General features: G+C 30.8%; 1 pseudogene; it reads right to left on the bottom strand.

The window, feature by feature from the left end:
• Positions 1–5,806: 5,806 nt before the first annotated feature.
• LOC126726607 (phospholipase A1-Igamma1, chloroplastic-like) lies at positions 5,807–7,517 on the bottom strand (annotated as a pseudogene).
• Positions 7,518–8,611: the final 1,094 nt, after the last annotated feature.

The following is an 8,611-nucleotide window of genomic DNA, read 5'->3' as shown; positions in this document are numbered from 1 at the left end:
CTGCAGATGGGCGTTTATGGAAGTCAGTGTGGTCTCTTAACACTCCCCCAAAGGTACGAACTTTTCTGTAGAGAGCATGCTCAAATATCTTGCCAACCCGAGACAACTTGTGTAAAAGAAAAAGTGCAATTGGATCCTCTTTGTGCCGTATGTCACCAACAGAGTGAAACAGTGAGTCACATACTGTGGGAATTTCCCTTTGCCCGTAATGTGTGGGGCCTAGTCAGGGGAAAGATCCAAAGAAGCAATGCTCATGCTTCAGGCATCTTCATTCTGACGAGAAGTGTGCTCGAGAGACTTCCTCGAAGGGAGATGGAACACTGGGCTACGATAGCATGGGCTATATGGAATGCATGTAACTTGCTTTGAAGATACCCAAGCTCGCACAGAGGTTACTTCGTGGGGCCACATCTCTCCTGCATGAGTGCCAAGCTCTAGTTGCTAATCAACAAACATGTTAGGCTACATGTGGCCTTTTAATAATGTTAGGCTAATGTTGTAGCTATGAGTGGCTTCAGGACCCCTTTGTATACTTTAGTTCAATGTGTTCATTTTAATATACCGATTATACTTTTTTCAGTAAAAAGGAAAAAAGATAACATTAATCTTTAATTTGCTTCGTAATCAACCTGTTTAATAGTCGCTTTTATAGCGGATTTATTATGATTATATGTGGTTGATTTGTTGTGGATGGGTGCATTTAGGTGATTTCAAAAATATCACATATTGTTTTTTTTTTTTTTTTTTTTTTTTAAAAAAAAAACAATATCTGAGCTAACTGAGGCCTAACTAAGTTGGTCTTTGAAGAAATTGTCACGCGGGGTCATAGACTATCAAATATTAGAATATTAACTTGTTATTAAAGACCTTGACGGGTCTGGATCACGGTACTGTTGAATAGAATTAATTATTCACTTCTTCACACCCTAGTTTGGAAATCATTCTTCTGAAAAAGACAAGAATCTTTTGACTTTCAGCTCCTTCACCTTTGGCATACCAACTTTGACACGTGTGAATGCATTCAGTCAATTACGTCTTTTACTTTCCCTATGCAACTCAGTCAATTAGTCGATTGCTTATAAAAACAACTTGTTAAGTAGTTAACGCCTCTCCACTATTTTTTAACTAATTAAGATAAGTAAAATGTTCCTATTTTTATTGAGAACTAGTCGCATACCCGCGCGTAGCGCGCAGTAATTTTTTTAGGATGGTCTCATTAAATATTTTATTAATACTATAATTTTAGTTATTAACCATTTGATTTTCATTAGTTTTTAAGTTAACAAAAACCTTAAATATACCTTTTTTTTTTTTTTTTTTTTTTACCTTTACACACACACACATATAGTGAATCTTTACACATACCTTCAAAAAAACTCTATATATTTCACTTTTTTGGATGCGTAAAATTATAGACTACTACTCCATAATGATAGTGGCTAATTAATTTTATATTTTTTTTAGTGATCTCAGTTGTAACGCTTCTTACCATTATCATATATTTACTAACTGATGATTTACATAACAAAGACGATAAATGAGAGGTAGCATTGTTCATTAGATTTTCGAAAGTAATAGTGCATGAAAATTTTATATATATATATATATATATATATATATTATAAATAAGGTTAAATGAAATGTCAAAAAATGGATTTTTAAATTTTCTAACTTTATTTCTTACTCAATTTCTACTACTATCAGAGAACATCTCTTTTTTAGTTATGATTAATATGGTTTCCATAGTTAGGATTTGATTAGTTTTAAATTTAAATTTAGTACTATGATTGTATTTAATTGTTGATTGTTGATTTAATTTTTTAAGTGAATTAAACAGTTTATGTTACTACACTGTAAAGTTTTTAATGTTCTCCACACGGTAATCTCTATTTTATTTTTTACTTCTCCTAACAACCTCTTTGTTTTCCAATCAACGATTACTAATTGACGTTTGTTTTTTTTTTTTTTCTTTATCTACTCTTTATTACTTTGTATTGGTTTTTTTTTCTATACCATCTCTCTCTCTCTCTCTCTCTCTCTCAATTGGTAACCTATCGTTTTCCAAAATTTGATGATGATTCTATGACATTAAATATTCATTATTAGTTTTTTTTTTTTTTTTAATTTAGCGTTTCTAACTTGATTTGTTTTGTATTTCATTCTTCCTTTGATGCATTGGGTGTGAGAATGAGTGTTTCCCTATCATTACTCCACTTAATGTGGACAATTTTATTTATTTAATTTAGGCAAAATATTATATTTAAAATTTTTAAAAATAAAAAAGGAGTGGAAATATAAATAATTTAATGATATATATGGGGGATGTGGTTGAATTTAAATGTTAAATAAAATGATATGAGAAAAAAAATAAAAATAAAATACATAACAATAAACACTAACTTATCCAAATAATTCTATGTAATATAATAATAGTACATTCTTATATACTATTTTTAATTATTTATAATGAAATATGATAATATTTAACAATCAAAGACATAAAAAATAAATAAAAAAACTTAAAACACAAAGCTAAATCCCATAAACCAAAATAGAGCTCTAAAGAATACAAAACTTTATCAGGCTAAAATAGAGATGCAAGAAAGATAAAAATAAAAATCTACCAAAAAATTGAGGGAGAAAGAGTGGGAAATAACCACTCTTCTATGAGATAAAATTATGTAAAGAATAGAAGAGTGAATGATAAATTTATACTAAGAGGATGATAATATGAAAAAACAAAATAAAGGAAGATAAAAGGAAAGAGGAAGAGTGATATCAAGGTAGAATTTTTGGGGAAATGAAAAGGTAAAGAGAATGAGAAAGGTTGAAGAAAGTGTAAATGTTAAAAAAAAAAATGAGTACAATTTGATGAGCACAATTTTCTTTTATTTGAATTTAAGTAAAATATTACATTTTTTATTTTTTAAAACAAAAAGAGAGAGAAAATATAAATAATTTAATGATAAGGAGGATGTGGTTGAATTTCAATATTGAGTAAAATGGAAGAGAAGAAAAAAATAAGAAAAATTAAAAGATATAACAATAAACACTAAATGATCCAAATTATGCTATGTAATGGAATACTATTTTATTTTTATCTACTATCTTTAATTTTTTATAATGTAATCAGATAACATTTAACAATCAAAGAGCAAAATAATAATAATAATAACTTAAAACACAAAACTAAATCGTATCAACATAAATTAGAGTTCTTAAAAATACAAAATTTTATCAACCTAAAGCGGAGATGCAATAAAAAATAAAAATCCACCAAAACATTGAGAGAGATAAAAATCCACCAAAACATTGAGAGAGAGAGAACCTTTTTGTGAGAGAAAACTATGCAAAGAATGGAAAAGAATGACAAATTTATAGTAAGAGGGAAGGGATAAGAAGAGACAAATAAAGAAAGATGAAGAGAAGGATGAGTAGCAATATTAAAGTAGAGGGTAGTGGGGAGATGAAAATGTGAGGGAAGAAGAAAGGTTGAAGAAAATGTAAATATTTAAAAAAAATAAGTGAATATAAAAAAAAATTATAGGAAAATTGGAAATAAAAAAGAAATATATATAGATGTTAAAATCGATAAAGATGAATATGTAAAGTCAATAATCTATTTTTATATATATATATATATTTGTAAAAAAAATAGGAATAAATATTAATTATATATAGATGTTAAAACCGACCAAGATGAATATGTAAAGTCAATAATCTATATATATATATATATATATATATATATTTGTAAAAAAAAAGGAGTAAATATTAATTATGTGGCGAATGACGTGGTGATGAGGTGGCGCAACAGGAGCTCAGCAGCTATAAATGCTTCTACTATCTTTAATTTTTTATAATGTAATCGGATAAAATTTAACAATCAAAGAGCAAAATAATAATAATAATAATAACTTAAAACACAAAACTAAATCGTATCAACATAAATTAGAGTTCTTAAAAATACAAAATTTTATCAACCTAAAGCGGAGATGCAATAAAAAATAAAAATCCACCAAAACATTGAGAGAGATAAAAATCCACCAAAACATTGAGAGAGAGAGAGAGAGAGAGAGAGAGAGAGAGAGAGAACCTTTTTGTGAGAGAAAATTATGCAAAGAATGGAAAATAGTGACAAATTTATAGTAAGAGGGAAGGGATAAGAAGAGACAAATAAAGGAAGATGAAAAGAAGGATGAATAGCAATATTAAAGTAGAGGATAGTGGGGAGATGAAAAGGTGAAGGAAGAAGAAAGGTTGAAGAAAATGTAAATATTTAAAAAAAATAAGTGAATGTAAAAAAAAAAATTATAGGAAAATTGGAAATAAAAAAGAAATATATATAGATGTTAAAATCGACAAAGATGAATATGTAAAGTCAATAATCTATTTATATATATATATATATTTTTTTTTTTTGTAAAAAAAAAAGGAATAAATATTAATTATATATATATGTTAAAACCGACAAAGATGAATATGTAAAGTCAATAATATATATATATATATATATATATATATATATATATATATTTGTAAAAAAAATAGGAATAAATATTAATTATGTGGCGAATGATGTGGTGATGAGGTGGCGCAACAGGAGCTCAGCAGCTATAAATGCCACGCTTCAGCTTTTAGTAATATATTGATTTGAGAGAAGTAGTCAACCACTTTTGTTACAATAACGATGTTCAAATGGTTAAAAAAAAAAAAAAAAGCACAAATATATATATATATATATATATATGTGTGTGTGTAACAGGATGCCAAAAGGCAAGAAGAATAATACAGCTTCCAAACTCAGTAAGGCTCCATTGCCTATATACACTTAGTAAATATATGCCAAAAGGCACAAATATTCTTTTACCCTCCAAACTCAGTAAGGCTCCATTGCCTATATACACTTAGTAAATATATGCCAAAAGGCACAAATATTCTTTTACCCTCCAAACTCAGTAAGGCTCCATTGCCTATATACAGGTTGCAACAATCTGAAGCTGTGTTACTTAGTAAATATATGTGTACTAAATTAAATAATTAATAATTTATAGAAATAATTATTTTGACATTAACATTTTTTTTTAAAATAAGTCATTTTCTAAAAATCATTTTTTTAAACTATTCCCTTTTCATGTCTTTGGTAGCAACCTTAAAAATAAGTTAATAACTGTTATCAGGTGTTTAGTATGTACAATAAATTATTAGCATTTTTGTATAATTCAAAACATGTATAATATGTATTAATTATGAATGTAATCTATTTATATTCTATATATATTTAACAGCTGAATCGTAGCATTTATTGTTTTTACACTTCTGTTGAGGCACATCAACGACCACATTATCAACCTATTCTCAACCCTCTCTCTTATTTTAAGTCTTTTTCATTTTATTAATTTTTTAACTTTATTGTTACACTTTTTCAAAATTTTCCCTTTCCCTTTAAATTTTCCGTTTCCCTTTCCCTTTCCCTCACTTAGAGTCTTAGACATCGAATTATATTGAGTTAACCTTGGATATTTTTACCAAAATAAAAAAATTTCATTCATTTTTACCAAAATAAAAAAATTTCACTCATCACACAGGATAAGACTAGTATTTTAAACTACCAATCCAAATTAACAATCCACACAAGTTTTCTGTTGGTTAAAGTAAGAAGGACGACAATATTTAAAATAATAGTAGTTTTTTTTTTAAAGTAAAATATTGGAAAGGCTGAGATATGTTCTTTTAAGCACCTTGAAGAGAGAGAACTTATTGATGGGAATGATGGGGAGAGGGAATAGGAATAGAAACTGTTTAGAAAGTCATAGATCATAATATGTACAGAAATAATTATAGTTATGAGAAAACAAAGTTTCAGTTTTATCATACACTATATGAAGGTTTAAGTACATCTTGTGTTTGCATCCCAGCTTCAAGAGCAGGGTCATTAATATTTTCTTGCATATGAGGTGAAGGTATGTCTTCTGGATCTCTCTTTGGTTTTACCCATCTACCATGAGCATTACAAACTAATCCCTTGTTGGCCAATTGGTACCAACAATGTGGGATCTTAAGCTCATCCACCAACATGTCACATGCCTTGTTCACTAAAGCAACATCTCTCCTAGCATCTTCCCGAAATGTTGAGGTGGTACTAACAAACCCATCCACAAGATGAAGATATGTTTCAAGGCTATGGAACCCTGGCCAATTTAATCCACGTTTAATGTAAGGCGATGAACGAACATCAAGTTTCAATTCGGCTCCAACATGGGTGTAAACCCATCCTAATGTCCCGGTGATATCATCAAGTTTTTGTAAACTCTCATTGAAAACAAGCCCTGGCATCCAAGGTACTACGTCTTGCTTAATTACTACTCTCAAGGTTTTTACTCCCAATTGGTGAAGCTCATCTCTGAAAGCAATGTTGCCAACCCTTGGTGCACCAAAGGAAATCACACTAACGGGAAGGTTAGGAATAGTTGATGCAGCTTCATAAGCATTGAGGGGAGCCAATGCACCACCCAAGCTATGTCCAGTGATTGTGAGGCTAACTTCTTCACCTTTTTCCCTATACAATTCTACAAGCCTCGTCACTTCTTTCATGACTTGCTCTGAGGCACTAGATTTGTTGTACCTAGTAGAGTCATTCTTAGAAGTGTAAATACTAAGAAATCCATGTTCAACCTTAGCATCCCCGTGCCCATATGGCTCCAACTTCCTTTGCAGATCCTCATACCACTCCGTTGGTGCCACGGTTCCACGCCACGCCACGCCACCACAATATCTCTCCGCCCAACCCTATGTGTCTCCTCGTCATCACTAACCGCCACGTAGCCCATCCAATTGGAATCTTTGCTCCACGTGTCTGCCAATTTTGACCTCTCCAACCATTGAGGCATGTTTACATGTGACATGGCATAAATATACTTGCTGACCTTATAGCCATTTCTACTGAGGCCTAATGTTTCAAATAACTTCTGACGATTGTACCGGCAGCTCCCGCAATACTCCGAGTGAGAATCGAAATCAAAAGCATCATATGTTGCTTGTGCAAATTCTCCATATTTGATTATTTCTCTTCGGAGCCAAGGATGAAGAGGATCCAAGAGATTGTCCCAATTTGAGGAAGCATTATGCATGTCACGCCAGTTCTGGGCTATGACCACCTTAGGAGAAGTTGTAGGAGTAGAGAGTTTCTCTTCACCATATAAGTTCCAATTGATTTGGTGAGTGTTATTACGAGGAGGGGTTTCAAGATGGAGGTGGAGGAGGTGTGATAGTGACTCGGTTAGACTTGAAACCCGGTTAGATGTTTTTGTTTTAGGTCGGTCAAGAACAACTTGTTGATGGGCAAGGCCATGGATGTTGGAGAGGTTGTTCATGATGATGGGTTGAGAGGTAGGAAGATGGTTATAGATCATTGTTGATAGTGCCATGATGAAGATTTTAGAGTTCAAATTGCAGAGTATAGATCACCTTTTGGAACTGGAAATGCTTGGACTTTGAGGGTTGAAGATTAAGTTAGATTGATGGAAAGTGGAGAGAGGCTATATATATATATATATATATATATATATATATATATAATTGAGAGAGTTAACTGAGGCCTAAGTAACTTGGTCTTTGAAGAAATTGTCACGCGGTTCCATAGACTATCAAATATTAGAATATTGACTTGTTATTAATTAAAGACCTTGACGGGTTGCAAAAAAATAAAAGTTGGCATACCAACTTTCACACGTGTGAATGCATTCAGTCAATTACATTTTTTATTTCCCTATGCAACTTAATATATTAATTACTCAATTCTTTATAAAAATAACATGTGAAGCAGTTAACGCTTTTTTTACTATTATTTTTTTTTAAAGAGTTTCAACTTATATATAGGAAACCAAAACACCAACTGATTTTTGATATAGGCGAAGATTGAACCTCAAATCTCTTATTTAACTATAAAAATTTTTACTAATTAAATTAATTGAAACCCACCTCCCACTCTTTTTAGCATAAGTAAATGTTTATATTTCTTGCTAATGTACCTCATACAACATTTATATGCACTCTTCAATAAAATCGAACCACTTTTGTTACAATAATGATGTTCAAATGGTTTTAAAACTTAAAAGAAAAAATGACTTTTGTGAACTTCTTCGTTACTAACAAAAGTAATGAAAACAAATTAACTACTAGGAAGAGAAGATGTAGAGTGTACCAAGATGTCAAAACTCAAAAGGCAAGAGGAAGTTCCATTAGGACAACCTGAACATCTAAAACAACTATACCCTGACAATTCCGAAGCTCTTTTACCCTACAAACTCAGTAAGGCTCCATTGCCTATATATACAGGTTGCAACAATCTGAAGCTGTGTTACTTAGTAAATATGTAGTTGTCCAAGCCATGTCTCACCTTTTGACCCAATTGAAACTTTAAATTGGTACCTGATCATTAACTCAAAGATTAAAAAAGATAAACTCAATCCAAGTGTGCCCTATTAAGCATACAACTTGAAATTACAGCTTGTGTTTTTCTTTGATTTTTCTTTCAAGAAAAACGGACATTCACTTTTTATACTCCATCCGTGGTTCTTCTGGATTAGCAAACAAAACTGCCTCTTCATTT

The sequence above is a fragment of the Quercus robur genome, chromosome 5 (genome assembly GCF_932294415.1).
Source record: "Quercus robur chromosome 5, dhQueRobu3.1, whole genome shotgun sequence".
Lineage (NCBI taxonomy): Eukaryota > Viridiplantae > Streptophyta > Magnoliopsida > Fagales > Fagaceae > Quercus > Quercus robur.
The sequence above is the reverse complement of the archived record's forward strand: the minus strand, read 5'-3'. Positions and strand labels throughout refer to the sequence as shown.